At 38.8% G+C, this 18,430-nt stretch overlaps 1 pseudogene; it reads right to left on the bottom strand.

Moving 5' to 3' along the window:
* Positions 1-7,724: 7,724 nt before the first annotated feature.
* LOC147788970 (25S ribosomal RNA) lies at positions 7,725-8,718 on the bottom strand (annotated as a pseudogene; the record flags this gene model as incomplete).
* Positions 8,719-18,430: the final 9,712 nt, after the last annotated feature.

Raw genomic sequence — 18,430 nt, 5'->3', positions numbered from 1 at the left:
GGGCTTGCCTCTTGGGTTTTAGCGGCTCATCGTCCTTTCATTAAACGCCTAGAGGTTCCTTATGCCAAGCTAATGTGGTCGGTATCTCTCTATAAGGTGCTACTTCTACATGGCTATCTGGGACTACATGGTATCTAGCCTAGGGGTGTGCTGAATACCCCTACGCCCATATAGTCCCCCCTATGGGGGGCGCGACCCAACCCGTTCCCATGCAGCTAATGGGTTGTACGATGTGGGGACACATTTCCCATGCGAAATGGCTAAGAGTAATAAGGACTGGTCAGGGTCCCTTGGTCCTCCCATGAAGCTATAGATATCGTTCTCACGCTAGCAATCTATGAACACTCCGAGGTACTTTCTTGTCGTGGTAAACCGCTAAGTTCCTAGGGGAAAATTAAATCTGGCTGGAGCGACATATCGCTCCTAACAATAATTCCTTAAGTTTATCATAGAAATGGGCCCTAGAAATTAACAGAGTGTGCATGCAATCGTCTTCTAACATCATACTATATAATTCATGCAAACTAGGCATACCGGCTCAACGAGGCGATGACCTTCATCAAGCACCCAGAGCACGAAATTCACGCTCAATGGGGCGAATTCGTCCATCAAGCACCCGGAACACGGAATACACAATTGCAACATAAATTAAATGCATGCATACATACAGCGGAAGCATGAAGCATACAACAACACTCATGTAATTCACCCAATACAATCATATCAAATACTCTGACTAACAATTTACATGGAGAGCTAATCTGAAGTAAAACTATTAGCATGCATGCAATCCAAGCGAATCCTATAAGTATTTCTTCCTAAATACCGGGTGGTGACTTACCTGGTTGACGCGTGCCCTTTTTGCTAGTGTTTCTTTGCCCGTGAGGTGTAAAAAAATACTGATTTCTTTAAATTAGATCCCTATTCATGTAAAAAAAGTATTAGAACTGGAATGGGGACAAAAATCGGGCAAACAGAAAGCAACCGGGCCAAATTGGCCGTTCCACGCGCGCTCACGCGCCAGCAGCGCACTGGGAGTGCGTGGTCACGCGCGCGGGAAGGCGCCAGTCACAGGCTGCATGCGCGCCCGCTTCCGCGTAGTCACGGGTCAGTCGGTCTGGTCAGCTCGGCTCGCGTTTGTGGTTTGGCCCGGCTTGCAGGCGACACGTGTCGATGCCTCGCTGGAGCTGCGTTGCTCTAGCCGATGGTCGACGCATGTCTGGCGCCTGTTGCCGCCTTCGCCGCTCGCCGGCCGCCCCCCTTTTTTTTTCTTCTTCTTTCTTCTCTGTCCTCTGAAAACCGAAACACAGTCCCCTTTTCCGATTTTCATATCTTTTGATCCGTAGATCGGATCGATATGATTCCTTCGGCAAAGTTCTAGATCGTGTTACGGGCTACATCCTAGTATTTTTTTTTTTGTAATTTTTTGCTTGACTACCAAACGAGTTCAGAACGTCGGAAGTTTGCTCACCATTCTCAGATGACTCTCAGACCTCCGCCTTCAGGTTGAGATCTCGGCCAAACTTCTTCACAGATCATGCGTAGAGTTGTTCCTAGATGAATATATCAAGATTTCATATCTTGATTCACAAAGGAAAACCGTAGATCTAAGAAAACGTTCAAGATCCTTACCTGGCGGGTTTTCCGATTTCTTGATGAAAAATGGGACTCTGGCCACCCACATTCTTTTTTCCCTTCCAAGAAAGTCTCCCTGCATCATGATCTTCACCTCCTTGCATCATGATCTTCACCTCCTTGCATCATGATCTTCACCGGAATAGACTGCAATGGTAGTTTTTGGTGAGTCTTCCTGCACTTCATCCTTTCTCCTCTCTCTAGGTTCTCTCAACCCCTTTCTCTCACTATTTCTCTTTTGCAGTACTCTGTATGGGGTTTCATTTGGATCACTTAGGTGGTTGGAGGGGCAAATCTACATGAAAAAAGGATAGTAAGAACATTGATTATAAGCATAGAAATCAAGAGATTCATGAGAAGCCTCAAGCTAAATTTGAGAAAGGTGAGAATTCTAGAACATTGAAAGAAAAAATAGAAAAGTCTAATGTTCGAAATAGGGATTTAAAGTGTTGGATATGTCAAGGGGTAGACACTAGAGTAGAGATTGCCCAAATACAAGAATTATGACCATTAAGGAGGGAGAAATTGTTACAGATGACGAGGCACATGACTACATAAATGAGGAAAATGATGAGAGTGAGGAGTTTAGTGAAGAGGACCCTACACATATATCTATGGTTACTCGACGAGCTCTAAACACCCACATTAAGGAGGACGGCTTAGACCAACGAGAGAACTTATTTCAAACTCGGTGCCTTGTTCAATCAGTACCTTGTAGTGTTGTCATTGATAGCAGTAGTTGCACCAATGTTGTGAGTTCCATTCTAGTCACAAGATTTAATTTAAAGACACAACCACATCCAAGATCCTAGAAGCTTCAATGGTTGAGTGATCGTGGGGAAGTACGGGTAACTCAACAAGCTATTGTTTCTTTTAATATTGGAAAATATGTTGATGATATTTTATGTGATGTTGTATCCATGCATGTTGGAGATTTACTACTTGGGAGGCCTTGGCAATTTGATCGTCGGGTAATGTATGATGGGTATGCAAATCGATACTCTTTTACTCACAAGGGTAGAAAAACTACTTTTGTTCCATTGTCTCCAAAAGATGTACTTATTGATCATTGCAAACTTGAAAAGAAAATGCAAGAGGTGGATGCAAAAGCAAAGATTGAAAAAGAATCAAGTGAAAAAACAGAGCTTAAGTGAAAAGCAAGAGTAGGACCCAGCCTAGAGAAAAAAAAAAAAAAAAAAAAAAAAAGAAAGAGAGAAAAGTCAAATCTATAAGCTTGTATGTTAGATCAAGTGAGGCTAGGAATGTTTTGCTCTCTAACCAGACTATTCTTGTACTTATGTGCAAAGGGTCTTGTAACTTTACTAACACACTGAATCCTTCTTTGCCTAGTGATTTTGTTGTGCTTTTGCAAGAGTTTGAAGATTTCTTTTCTGAGGAGATGCCTAGTAGTTTTCCACCACTTAGAGGGATTGAACACAAGATTGACTTCATTCCTAGCGAGCCCATTCCAAACCAACCAACAGGACTAATCCAAAGGAGGCCGAAGAGATACAAAGGCAAGTAAGTGAACTCCTTGCTAAAGGGTATGTACGTGAATGTTTGAGTCCTTGTTTTGTTCCAGTTATTCTTGTACCTAAGAAAGATGGTTCTTAGCGTATGTGTGTTGATTGTAGGGCTATAAACAAGATAACTATAAAGTATAGGCATCAAATTCCTAGATTAGATGATATGCTTGATGAGTTGCATGGATGCCGTCTTTTTACTAAGATTAATTTAAAATTGGGTTATCATCAAATTCGCATGTATATTCGGGATGAGTTGCATATTCGCCATGTAAAATTTTGAAGCCATTTTTGGCATGTTTTATTTGGTAAGTTAGGAAGTGAGCCAGTATATTCAACTACTTGTCATCCTCAAACAGATGGACAAACTGAAGTTGTTAACCGAACAATGACTACTGAGCTTAGGGCTATTATTGATAAGAATCTTAAGACTTAAGAGGATTGTTTGTCATTTATAGAATTTGCATACAATAGGGTTGTTCATACCACTACTAAATGCACACCTTTTGAAATTGTTTATGGCTTTAATCCTTTAACCCCCCATTGACTTGTTACCTATGCCGTCATAAGAGTTTGTGAATTTTGATGCAAATGCCAAGGTTGAGTTTGTTTATAAACTACACAAGCAAGTAAAAGAACAAATTGAGAAGCAAAATTCCAAGGTTGCCACCCAAATTAATAAAGGATGCAAGATTGTTATCTTCAAGCTAGGAGATTGGGTTTGGGTGCATTTCCGAAAAAAAAGATTTTCTACTCAAAGAAAATATAAGCTTTTACCATGAGGAGATGGACCTTTTCAAGTTCTTGAGCGTATCAATGACAATGCTTATAAAATTGATTTACCAGGTATGTATGGTGTTAGTGCAACTTTTAATGTTGTTGATTTGAGTCCTTTTGATGTAGGTGATGGCTGGGATTCGAGGACGAATCCTTCTCAAGAGAGGGAGAATGATATGAACCACGACCAAGGAATTTCCATACCTCAAGGTCCAATTACAAGGACGAGAGCCAAGAAGCTACAACAAACCTTGTTCACTTACATTCAAGCGATGGTGAGCTCATCAAAGGAAAGTCTAGAAATCGTTGGAAATCTCCCTTATAATGTTGTGCAAAGTTGAGCGTCAAGAAAGAGATGCATAAATACATTTTAAGTTGCATTTAATGAACTCCACGGAATTTATGTGACTAGTAATTTAGGAACTAGTGTAGTGCACCATTTAATTATAATTTAAATATTTGACTAATAAGCAATATTTATGTGACTAATAAAGCACATTTCATTCCTTGCGCCATTTAATTATAATTTAAATATTTGTTGGTCATATTTAAACTAATTTTTAATACAGGAGTTAAGGTTAGATTGTAACCCACCATTAACTTCTTTTCTGTAAAGGCTATATAAGTCCTTGTTACTGTAAAGGCTATATAAGCCTTCTTTTCTTTAATTAGAGACATTTTTTAATTAAAAAAATAATAGAATTTCTTTTTTGTAAAGGCTCTATAAGCCTTCTTTTCTAGACATCACATTTTGGAATTAAAAAAAGAATGCTTTGATGAGAGCATGCTAGAGTTATTCAAGCGGTATTGATCAAAACTCTTGTGGAGTGATTCGAATCACGAGTTTAGAAACAAGGTTCCATACTTTTCCTTCTGTTGATTCCATATCACTTCGAAAAGTTAAAATCTACAAATTTCTTATTATCATTTAATATTCGAATCACGAGTTTAGAAACGAGGTTCCATACTTTCCCTTCGGTTGATTCCATATCACTTTGAAAAGTTAAAATCTACAAATTTCTTATTATACATTTGATATTCGAATCACGAGTTTAGAAACGAGGTTCCATACTTTCCCTTCGGTTGATTCCATATCACTTTGAAAAGTTAAAATCTACAAATTTCTTATCTTATTATCATTTGATAAACTAATGATGCTTTTGACCCAAGCCCACAACGATAGTAGATATTATCCACTCCCGCATTGGTTTGAGAGGGTATGAAACATTCTTTATATGGGTGTGTAAACAGTGAGGCTGATGCCAATATCTAATGGGCAGTGCGCTTGGACTATTACAAATGATATCAGAACTAATCACTAAGCGATGTGCGAGTGAGGACGCTTGGCTCTCAGAAGGGTTGGATAAGTAGATCACACGTCGATTGGAGAGGTGAAGAAACATTTCTTACAAGGGTCTAAAAACCTCTCCTTATTAGATACGGTTTAAAAATGTGAGGCTGACAGCGATACGTAATGAACGAAACCATTCAATATCAACTAGTGGTGGACTTGGATTGTAACAAATGATTGGCTGGAAACCACAAGGTCGGAGGTCGTCAAGCCCTTCTTCTAGTGATGGGAATGAAGCGTAACTTATAATGATGTTTGTTCTTCTCCCTAGTAGAAATTTTCAATCAACTTGGTTTTGTGACGTGGCGTGTAAGAGAACTAACTGGAACTTTGATACATTCTCAAAATTTGAAGTTTTAAAAATCATGTTTTCACACTTCTAAAACTCTGGTGAGTTCAATTGATATCCACGATGGTAGTTTTCTTCCATGACTTAACTTTGAAATGCTTAAATCTACGAAGTTCTTATCATTGATTGGTAAGCTAATGATACTTTCAACCCAAGCCTCCCAACACTAGTAGATATTATCTACTGAGATCTCTCATTGGTTTGAGGAGAATGAAGCATTCTTTCCAAGGGTGTGTAAACCAAATACTGATTCTCATATTTATGTAAATATTTTACATTTCCATTTATCACAAAATCATTTGTCGCAAGATTTAAAATAGTTGACTGGCCATGTGTGGGTCACGAGCCACAATATTTCAACACAAGGGAGAATAGATCGACATGAAAGGACCCCAGTGCAGTAAAGTCTTGTTCTCAAACCTTCTTCTTCGTCAACGGTGTAAATCCCATGCATTTTTTTTAGATCCCATATCGAATAGCGTATGTTTTAAACTAGAAAATAAAATTTCAAGAATTAAGCATGTATTAATATGATGTTAATCTAAGATTAGAAATTGACTATGGAGTAGGACCTCCATGTTATAGGAATTTAGATCTTTGGATTAGAACTTTGATATCAAAATTATGATACATCACTCTTATCGTTGACTGTATTTTCAATTTTGGAATTAGAGAAATATCGATAATTACAAAAATAAAAAAACTAAATATAAAAGTTGGCTAATGTTCTAGTAAATTACAATGCAAGAATAATTAAAACTTAGCCATGCAAGAATAATTAAAACTTAGCCAAAATCGACTGGAAATAGGTCCAAAAACTAGAAGCAAATGCAAATGCAAAAAAAAAAAAAAAAAAAAAAACAAAGGAAAGCGTTGAAATAGTCGAAATTCAAGCTTAAAACTGAAGCTCAGCCTCGGAGATTAGCAGAACCCAAACCATAGATTCGTATCTGATGAGAGCTTTTAACTTTCCTATTGTAGTTTTTACTAATGAGAGCTTTTAACTTTCCTATTGTAGCGCCCTTTTCCATTTCTAGTTTTTTGGCTTGTTGCTATTCGAATCACGAGTTTAGAAACGAGGTTCCAATTCTATCTTTTAGTTGTTGATTCACCATTTTCGTTTTAGTCTATTTGCTAAGATTGTTTTCGCAATTCTTTTTGTCTCTTGAAATATAAGAGATTTGGAACTGTTGGGACGTAGATAGTTTCATAAGTTTGTTTTTTTTAGTAGCATAAGAAGCTTGTTCCCCAATGTCCCTCCATTTCCCTTCTAGCATTTTATTTCAATGTTCATATTAATTATTTCTTCCTAGACATGGTCGCTGACAAGATTTTTCTCGCTCTCTTCACTCACTGCCAAAAGCGTGGAGCACTGATACAATTAAAATTTACGGGAGATCATCCACATGTGACTTCATTGGTGGTCTAAACTTTTGAAAAGAATGCAGTTTACAATTAATAACCACTACACATGTACTTTCACAATTAATGGGTGATGGGTGTAAAAACAACGTCATGGTGGGTGTCTTGGTGTAATGTACTTGCTCTAGCATCAAAACTCTTCATTTTTTTTTTTGTTTTAGATTACCAAAAGATAAAAAAAAAAAAAAATTAAATTTTACGGGCATCACTCATTTCTTAGTTCCCAAAAAAATAAAACACAACAATAAAACATTATAAATGTACATTCACTTTTCACGGGTATTGGGTTTGATGATATTTTTAATAGTCCAAGGCTTTATACATGTTCGTACTTTCCACAGATGTTAGGTGTGATGAATTGTTTAAAGACTAACCTTCAAGGCTTTATACGTGTACTCACGCTTCATAGGTATTGGGTCTGATGCTTTTTTATGGAGGTAACATTTAACACTTTTGATATTCTTGTAGGTGTGTTTGCGTTGGAGGGGGTGGGTGGACATTATGGGTGGGTAAGGGTGCATGAGGTGTTGGTACGGCATGTATCACACATAGCATAGATGGCCTTAATTTGGAGCATGTCCAATCCATCAACACTTAACATGTAAAATCATTACTTTGCCTACAACCTCCATGACACTTGAAATAAATAAATTGGTTTATTGTGTGGGGAGGGACGAAGGGCTGAATCTCAATGGATCGTGGCAGCAAGGCCACTCTGCCATTTACAATACCCTGTTGCATATTTAAGTCGTCTGCAAAGGATTCTACCCATCGCTCAGTGGGAATTACGTTACAAGGCGGCCCTTGAGACTCATCCGTCACAAGGGCTTAGCCAACGACACGTGCCTTTGGGGCCAAAAGGCCCCTACTGCTAGTCGGCAATCAAGCAATGGGCGCATGCATCACTTCTAGCCCAGATTCTGACTTAGAGGCGTTCAATCATAATCCAGCGCACAATAGCTTCGCGCCACTGGCTTTTCAACCAAGTGCGATGACCAATTGGGCAAATCAACGGTTCATCTCGTACTAGGTTGAATTACTATTGTGACACTGTCATCAGTAGGGTAAAACTAACCTGTCTCACGATGGTCTAAACCCAGCTCACATTCCCTATTGGTGGGTGAACAATCCAACACTTGGTGAATTCTGCTTCACAATGATAGGAAGAGCCGACATCGAAGGATAAAAAAGCAATGTCGCTATGAACGCTTGGCTGCCACAAGCTAGTTATCCCTGTGGTAACTTTTCTGACACCTCTAGCTTCAAATTTCGAAGGTCTAAAGGATCGATAGGACACGCTTTTACGGTTTGTATTCGTACTAAAAATCAGAATCAAACGAGCTTTTACCCTTTTGTTCCACACGAGAGTTCTGTTCTCGTTGAGCTCATCTTAGGACACCTGCGTTATCTTTTAACAGATGTGCCGCCCCAGCCAAACTCCCCACCTGACAATGTCTTCCGCCCGGATCGCCCACCGAGGTAGGCATTGGGTCCAAAAAGAGGGGCAGTGCCCCGCTTCCGATTCACGGAATAAGTAAAATAACGTTAAAAGTAGTGACATTTCACTTTCGCCTTTCGGCTCCTACTTATCCTACACCTCTCAAGTAATTTCACAAAATCGGACTAAAAACATGTTCGTGTATGCAATCACAGTGATAATTTTTTAACATCAACAAAATGAAGTAAATAAGGAAATCACTTACACAATTTGCGAAATATGCAACTGAAGTCTAAGATTTCAAACCAATTTCCATTCCTCAAGGTTTCTCTCCAAAGAAATGACATAAATAAAGGATTGAAATGACTTAACAAGACATTACAGACTAGTGAATAGAAGTGTTGAAGGATAGAAGTGTTGAAGGATAATGTAACACTTCTAATTCTTTTAGGTTAATTAGTTACGTCACCCCACGCATGTTTTAATTATATATGCGAAAATTCATAATAAATATTTTTAAAATAAAGTCATGGACTTACCTATTCAATTCAAAATAAAAATTAAAATAACATTATTTTTTTAACATAAAACAAATTGCATTAAAAACACCTAATATCTACTGATTAAATTCAATACTACTTCTCTATCATGATCTATCCTCACTTCCATGACTTTTGCAACATTTATCGTTATCCATGCATGGGAGCTTTAACTTTAACTTTACCTAAAAAATATAAGGTAACACGTGGCTTGAGTATTTTAAGAAATACTCAGTAAGTCACCCCACTATATGGGTTAGTAACGCAATCACACACAAAACATGAACGAGACATATCATTTAAAACACGTAACATGACCTTGGGCACTTTTTAGTTCTAGGCAGGGTTGGATGCATGGTGCTTCTCCACACACGGCCCACATACGCATACATGGACCCACCAGGCGTGCTCGTATACATATTCTCTTGATCGGACACAACACATTGCACGTCACCGAACGCATTAAAAAAGAAAAGGCCCGCATGATATCATGACAACTACAAGTATCGAAGATACGCGTCGTACTAGTATAACATAATAGGGAGGTATCCCGATGCATGTGACATACGTACAAGCATGAGGTTCCATGATTTTCATTCATAACATAACATATTTCATTTCCTTTCTCCTTTTGCTCATAACATATTTCATATATGCATCATGTATACATGAAAAACTTCACGTAATCCATCACATAACTTTACATGGTAAGACATAACATTTCACACATGACATTTCATTTCATTCATAATATAGTGTAATGGACATCACATGCATACATGACATGCATCAATGACAATACAAAGAACATATAAGCATCACATAATTAAAATGGTACATGCAAGAGCCACATGGAATGCACCATCATACATCAATCAGTAAGTCACTTACTTGGTTGGCCTTTGCCGAAGTTACTAATTATTCGATAGTCACCTCAAAAGCTATATTCCAATGCTTAATTCTCACATATATCAATTCATATGACATTCTTAGGTCATATAAACATCTTAACCTAGCTAAATAGGATGATTAATTCCAATATACGCCCTAAAACTAACTAAAATGTGATAAATAGGAGTCTTACCGACCTCAAATGCCTTAAATAAGGTAAAAAAATGACTTCAGGAGTTACAAAGACTCAATAATTAATACCAAAATCCTTATTAAACACGTCTTGACTAGTACAGTTACAAAGAACCAACTCTGAGTTCAAAGCAACAAGAACCAAAGACTGGTGCGAAAATACTATGGACTAGTCGAAGTTATCGACAAGGTTGAGAAGGTATAATATAGGATTCAACTACTCCCATAGATGCAGACTAGCCCTTTTGTCCACATTAGTAACTTGAAATGTTACTATCTCGACCAAAAAGACATCAAGCACAAGGAGGTGGTGCGACCTCACGCAAAGACGAAAAATTTTCATGCTAAGAAAGTAGAACATTCACCAACTAAGAAGACGCGAAGAGTCAACAAATCAAGAAGTGGGTTTCAATAGTTCCTATCATATTGGAAGAGAATCGTTAATACTAAGATCAGTGGGAAGTGCATCCATGGACTTGAAGTCAACCTCATCCTACAACACTGAGTTTGTTAAGAGTCGATTGTCAAAGATGTCAACCAATTGAGGGAGGATGTCACGGTCATACTTGTTCAAGACGTGTTGCCTATGGGCGCATGTCCGATACCCTGGTCATGCTTGTCTAGGACTTTTTGTTCATGGGCGTATGCCTGTCCCAAACCTTTTTTTTTAATTTTTTTCATGTTAGATAGGGCTTTACTATTATCGTTGTGTCAATACGGGGTGTATGACCGGTCACCAAAATTATATCTACACCCGTAGGGCTAAAACACCCCGAAATGTACTATAGGAGAATTTGAATAGGTGTCAATTCTTCGTACATGGGTTATATGCTATCAAAGTTGTTGTTGTTGCCTACTCGCTTTTAGCTTATAACATTGATTTCTTTAAAATTGTTTTCAACACATTTATTTGCTCCTGTTTTCTAAAAAAAAATTTTAAACATGACCCGTGTCGCGAGCATACACCAATATTGTTTGGAAAGTTTGAATTTAACACGACCGACTTATTTTCTGGGCTAGAACAAGTGTTGCACAATCGCTATCCCACTGTCGTAAGAGTGCGATTCTGCCACAAAGCACGCGTAATTGTGCGTAAGACTCATTTAGGCACGTGTGGTAGCTCCAAAGGCAATCTGGATGATTGTTATGTATATTAAAAAAATTATCGAAATAACCCTAGGGTGAGAATTTATGATGCATTTTGAAGTTATTGCTTTCGGTTGTGCTATAATGGAGGAATGGACATTGTGACTAGTTGCTCTAGTTATTTATGGATGCCGATCACGATGATGGTCTGACAGCCAGGCACCGAAATATTGAAGACCTATTAGGAGAAGGTGAACCACCGGGACTGGCGGCGCACGAGCTCGAAGAAGAGGTGTCGAATTGCATGCCATCAGCGCGGATGAAACGAAATCTTTCCCCAAACAAGAGAAGAACTCGTGCTAGCTGAAGGCAATGTAGGAAGAGATGATGTCTGTCATTGACAACAAGACGTGGAGTCTGGAGGGCCATTACATCGAGCCATAGGGCTCAAATGGGTGTTCAAGCTGAAGAGTCACGAAGAGGGAGAAGTTGTAAAGCACAAGGCCCGTCTCGTGGCAAAGGGCTACGTCAAGAAGCAAGGGGTGGACTTCGAAGAGGTGTTCGCGCCGGTGGTAGGGTTGGAATCTGTCCGCCTGTTGTTGGTGATCGCGGACATCACTCCTGGGAAGTCCACCACATGGACGTGAAGTTCGCTTTCCTCAACGGAGAGCTGAAGGAGATCATCTACGTCTGACAACCACCTGGCTTCATCGATAATGACACCCCGACAAGGTACTGCACCTGCACAAGGTGCTCTACCGGCTTCGACAAGCACCACGAGCCTGGAACAAGAAGCTCGATGGTATCCTGTTGTCGCTCAAGTTCAAGCGTTGAGCCTCTTAGCATGGGATGTAGACGTGCGACCACGGCAAGAAGCGGTTGATCATGGGAGTGTAAGTCGATGATCTCATAATCACTTGAGGCGACATGGAAGTTCTTAGAAGATTCAAGAGGGAGATGTTAAAGACCTTCAAGATGAGCGACCTTGGCGTGCTTAGCTACTACCTTGGCATCGAAGTGCAGTAGAGTACTACCGGCATCACCATCTGTCAACGTGCGTATGCGAAGAAGCTACTAGACATAGTTGGGCTGGTAAACAGTAATCTTACAAGGATGCCAATGGAGGCCCGTCTCCAGCTAAGGAAAGTTGGCACTACGCTGGCGGTGACACCACCAATTATCGCAGCATCGTCGGGAGTCTGCGCTATCTGGTAAACACATGCCCTAACCTTGCCTATTCCATTGGATATGTGAGTAAGTTTATGAAAGCATCAACGAAGGAGAATCTTGTAGCTGTCAAGCACATCTTGCGCTATGTGGCCAGAACCAGAGGCTGGGGTGTGAGATACTGGGAGAGGAAGAGAGAAGCTTAAGCTGGTCGGCTATAGTGATAGTGACATGGCCGGTGACGTTGATGATCATAAGAGCAACCATGGGATGATTTACTTCCTCTCAGGTGGCGTGATCTGCTGGCAATCAATTAAACAGAAGGTAGTTGCTTTGTCTTCTTGCAAAGCAAAGTATATTGCCGCTACGATGGCGGCCACATAGGGGGTCTGGCTTGCGCGGCTGTTGGAGGAGCTGATTGGAAAAGAAGGCAATCCACCAATACTATACGTGGACAACAAGGATACAATCTCCTTGTATAAAAACCCAGTTTTGCACAACCGGAGCAAGCACATAGAGATCAGATTCCATTATATTTGGGAGTGTGCATATCGGGGACTTATCAAGATTGACATTCGAACAAAGGAACAGCTTGGAGACATCTTCACCAACTATCTGATGCGAGTGAAATTTGAGGAACTACGCTCAAAGATCGGAGTTCAATCAATAAGGTAGATATACCATAGGTTTTAGAAGAAAATTGTTAAATAAAGCCTGTGCAAAGAACTTGCCCTCGAGTGGCAAAAATTCAATTGGCCACTCCAGCCATTTTTAGAGGATAGAGTGGTGCAAATTCATTTGGCCACTTTTGCCATTTTTAGTCTAGGTTTGTTATTTAAATATTGCAATCAAACAAGGAACAAATGTACTAGTTTTTAGCAACAACAAAATTCAAGGTTTTTGCTCTCTTGCACTTTCGGTTATTTTCTTCCTGTTCTCACCCGCGGTGAGCTGCTCAGTCAAAAGACAGCAGATGTCATCGATGATGACATGTATGGATTTGTTGGTGTTGCTTTAGGGGCATTTTCTAAGTCTGTTGCATCTCTGTTGGAAGATAAACTTAAATGTTTTTTTTTTGTTTTTTTGCTTTTTTTAATTCAGTCTAAACGATTTAATTACGAGGGCATAATTATCCCAGGGAGGGAGAGCAAATAGGGGAGAAATTTACCGAAGGGAAAGTAAATGGGTGAAAAAAAAAAATCGTGGGTAGTTAAAGCCAAATTTACCTCAGGAAATGCTATAAAAAAGCCTCATGTGTTCAAAGTAATAGTGCAGAGAGAAATAACAACAAGAAAGAGAAGAAAAATATTTACGGTCTGAATTAGTGTGTAATAACCTCTTGAGAATTTCTTTGTCTCCTTGTCTCTGTCTCCCCCTGCGACACCTCCTTTCTTAAAGTTTCGTGAGAATTATCTAAACGAGTTAGATTCAGAGCGAGCGTTTTATTTCGAGGTTGGTATCGGAGCAACTTTAGCTTACTTCATCAAATTGGTATCAGGGCGATTTCAAATTAACAAATTGGTATCAGAGCAGCATTAGTTGGCATTAGAGTTGCGTTCAATTTCTACAATCTCCCTCTTCTTCTAGAGTAATGAACTCTATGACAGTCTGCTTGTTATCGCCAACCCTGCACCAATCCCACTTCTTATCTTCTTTGAATACGACATCCCTACTTACATTAATTTCTTAATGTTTTGGATCATATAATCTGTGTGCCTTGGTTCCATCCTCTACGCCAAAGTACACCATCTTTTGGCTTCTATTATCAAGCCTTGTTATATATGGTTTTGCAGTCTTAACATATGTTGTACAACCAAAGAATCTTAGGTACTCAAAGTGAGGTGTCTTGTCAAACCATGCTTCGTAGGAGATGCAAGCTTCCAGCGCCTTTGTCAGTAAACGATTTATAAGATAAACCGCATGTCGTATCGCCTTGCCCCAGAAAATCGCTAGGACTTGCATGCTCTTGAGTAAGCTTCTTGTAGTGTTCATTATGATGCGATTTCTTTGGTAGACTACACCATCTTGTTGTAGAGTGTACAGAGCAGTGAGTTGACGTTTGATACCTTCCTCCATTTGAGAAGTTTTGGGATAAGAACTCGCCATCTCGATTAGTGCCATAGGTTTTCAACTTCTGATCATACCCATTTTCAACGAATCTTTTGAATTTCTTGAACATAGATTTTCCTTTTTCTTTGAGAATGTACACCACATCCAACAACTATAATCGTCGACAAGTAAAAGAAAATACTTATTACCCCCCAATGATGATGGGGTGATCAGACCACACAAATCTGCATGAACCAGTTGCAGTATCACTCAATACAGAAGCTTGTTTGAGTTGGGAACAACTGTCGTGCTTGTTTGCAGACTAGGAAACATTCACATAGCTTGTTTGGATGTATGATCTTAGGTAGCCCCGTAGCCATCTTCTTCTCTCCCATCATTTTGAGCGTCTGAAATTTCACGTGTCTAAGTCTTGCATGTCATAGCCAAACTGGGTCTGCAAATTTCATCAGTAGAGAGGTGGGTTGGTTGATCTCCAATAGTATCCTGTATAAACGGTTATGCGATCGTTTTACCTACATCAACAAGGTTCCATTTCTATCGAACATCTTGAGGGACGAGCTAGCTAACTCCACTCTGCTTCCTTCTTCCGTCTGTTGACCAAGACAGATAATGTTACTCTTCAAGTTTGGGATATAGTACACATTGATCAGTAAACATTGGTCACCATTCTTGCACTGGAATAAGATGGATCATTTGCCTTAGATCAGTATAATTGATCCATCGCCAAACTTCACATTTCCAATAACTTCTCATCAAGCTCCTTGAACTTTGTTCAATCTCCGACCAAGTGGTTGCTTGCTTAATTGTCAAGGTACCACATGTCCGTCTCCACTCGATCTTCTCCTTTTGTGAGAATGTTCACCATAACCTTCTCTTCGTTGAGCATCAGTGATATGAACCAAGAGACATCAATCATACAATATGCTTCAATGAAGATGTGAAGAAAATGGTGTTGAAATTATCTAAAGATATTTCAATTCATGCCACATGGAAGAAGAATGAAGTTTCATGTTTTAAATTTTGGGGGATTACAATTTAGAGTTATTGTATTTCATGAATATAGTTTAAGACTTTTAATTTACTATAGGTTACATTTACATAATGGCTAATTATGGTCATTAAGTATGAATGTTACAACTTTTGGAATGCCTTTAATAGTTTCATTTTGAGGCTATATAAAGCCATGTATGTTGTATTTGTAAGGTAGACTTGGAAAATATAGTAAAGAAGCATTTGTGCTTTTGTTTAGCCGATGGCTAAGTTTCTTTGCAATTCTATGTAGTTTAGATTGCATGTAGAATCATTCAAGCTCGACATGATCAATCTTGCTTGTGGAGTGATTCGAATCTCAAGCAAGTGTTCTTGCCTTGAGATATTTGATCAACAAGAATCATTCAAGCTAGACATGATCGATCTTGCTTGTGGAGTGATTCGAATCTCAAACAATGTTCTTGCCTTGAGATATTCGATCAACAAGGTAATCCGAATCTTATTCCCCTTCTATTGATTCCTTATCTTATCATTTGGTATCAGAGCTTCAGGCTCAAGATCGGATATATGTTTCCTTTGCGTTTCTTCTCAATTTGATTTTTATTTATTTTTATCTTTTTAGTTTTTAATCAACCCAGAGTTCAAAATTCAATCTTTGCTCTATTTAAAATTTTAAGAGGTGAGAATGAGAGCTTCATTTGTGTAACTGAGTGTAAAAAGAGTTTCCTAAAACTCCTTGAGTGTATACTCGTGAGAGAGTGTTGTGAGGTCCTTCGTATTTCCATAACTTTTTTTTGCAGCAAAGTTTCACAAATAGATTCGAGGACGAATCCTCTTGAAGAAGTGGAGAATGATATGAACCAAGAGACATCAATCATACAATATGCTTCAATGAAGATGTGAAGAAAATGGTGTTGAAATTATCTAAAGATATTTCAATTCATGCCACATGGAAGAAGAATGAAGTTTCATGTTTTAAATTTTGGGGGATTACAATTTAGAGTTATTGTATTTCATGAATATAGTTTAAGACTTTTAATTTACTATAGGTTACATTTACATAATGGCTAATTATGGTCATTAAGTATGAATGTTACAACTTTTGGAATGCCTTTAATAGTTCCATTTTGAGGCTATATAAAGGCATTCCAAAAGTTGTAACATTCATAATTAATGACCATAATTAGCCATTATGTAAATGTAACCTATAGTAAATTAAAAGTCTTAAACTATATTCATGAAATACAATAACTCTAAATTGTAATCCCCCAAAATTTAAAACATGAAACTTCATTCTTCTTCCATGTGGCATGAATTGAAATATCTTTAGATAATTTCAACACCATTTTCTTCACATCTTCATTGAAGCATATTGTATGATTGATGTCTCTTGGTTCATATCAGTAAGGCTGACGACGATACGAAACAGACTAAAATAGACAATATCCGCTAGCTGTTCGAGAGAGGAACAAAACAATCCTTATAAGTGTGCGGAAACCTCTTCCTAATAGGCACGTTTCAAAACTGTGAGGCTGATGAAAATACCTAATGGGCCAAAATGAACAATGTCTACTAGCACTGAGCTTGGACATTTACAAATGATATTAGAGCTAGTCACCAGACGATGTGCTAGTGAGGACGCTAGGCCCTCAGAAGGGGTGGATGGTGAGATCCCACGTCTACTGGAGAGGGGAAGAAACATTTCTTACAAGGGTTTGAAAACCGATCCCTAGTACATGCGGTTTAAAACCGTGAGGCTGACGCCCATACGTAACGAATGAAAATGGACAATATCAACTAGTGGTGGGCTTGAATTGTGACAAGTGATTGCTTGGAATAACTTAGTTGGTTAGAGTGAACAACAAGGTCAAAGGTTCAAGCCCTCCTCCTTTGCATCCTTCTAGCATAAATTTTAAATTAACTTGGGTTTGTGACATGTAAGAGAACTAACTCGAAGAGATATTCTCAAAATTTGATGTTTAAAAATCATGTTTTGACAATTTTAAATCTCTAGTGAGTTCAATTGATATCCACCATGGTACTTTTTCCATGACTACGAAATACTTATCATTTGATAAACTAATGATACTTTCGACCCAATCCCCTAACGCTATCTCTAGTAGACGCGTTTTAAAACTGTGAGGCTAACGGCGATACGTAACAGACTAAAATAGACAATATCCGCTAGCTGTTCGAGAGAGGAACGAAACAATCCTTATAAGGGTGTGGAAACCTCTTCCTAATAGACACGTTTCAAAACTGTGAGGCTGATGAAAATACCTAATGGGCAAAAATGAACAATGTCTACTAGCATTGAGCTTGGACTTTTACAAATGATATTAGAGCTAGTCACCAAACGATGTGCCAGTGAGGACGCTAGGCCCTCAGAAGGGGTGGATTGTGACATCCGACATCTACTGGAGAGGGGAAGAAACATTTATAACAAGGGTTTGAAAACCTCTCCTAGTGCATGCGGTTTAAAACCGTGAGGCTGACGGCCATACGTAACGAATGAAAGCGGACAATATCAACTAGTGGTGGGCTTGGATTGTGACAATGATTGCTTGGAATAGCTTAGTTGGTTAGAGCGAACAACAATAAGGTCAAAGGTTCAAGCTCTCATGTGAGTTCAATTGATAAAATCTTTAGTGAGTTCAATTGATATCCACCATGGTACTTTTTTCATGACTACGAAATACTTATCATTTGATAAACTAATGATACTTTCGATCCACTTTGGCTAATTAGCCTCACAAATATATATAATTGTCAAAAATGGGACATAAACCCATGCCCACCCTCTTACGAGGAGACAATAATATGAGACTCGCATTTTTCCTCACAATAATATGGAGATATCAAAAGTTGGAATTGAACCCACACCCTCTTATGAGGACCAAAAATTGAGTCTGACGCCTTAGACCACTCAGTCATCTTGACTACTAATGGTGTGTCCCTGGATTGGTTTTAGAGGGGAGTTCAGCATTCCATATATGGTGT

This window comes from Cucurbita pepo, chromosome 16 (assembly GCF_057944985.1).
Source record: "Cucurbita pepo subsp. pepo isolate OVF chromosome 16, ASM5794498v1, whole genome shotgun sequence".
Lineage (NCBI taxonomy): Eukaryota > Viridiplantae > Streptophyta > Magnoliopsida > Cucurbitales > Cucurbitaceae > Cucurbita > Cucurbita pepo.
The sequence above is the reverse complement of the archived record's forward strand: the minus strand, read 5'-3'. Positions and strand labels throughout refer to the sequence as shown.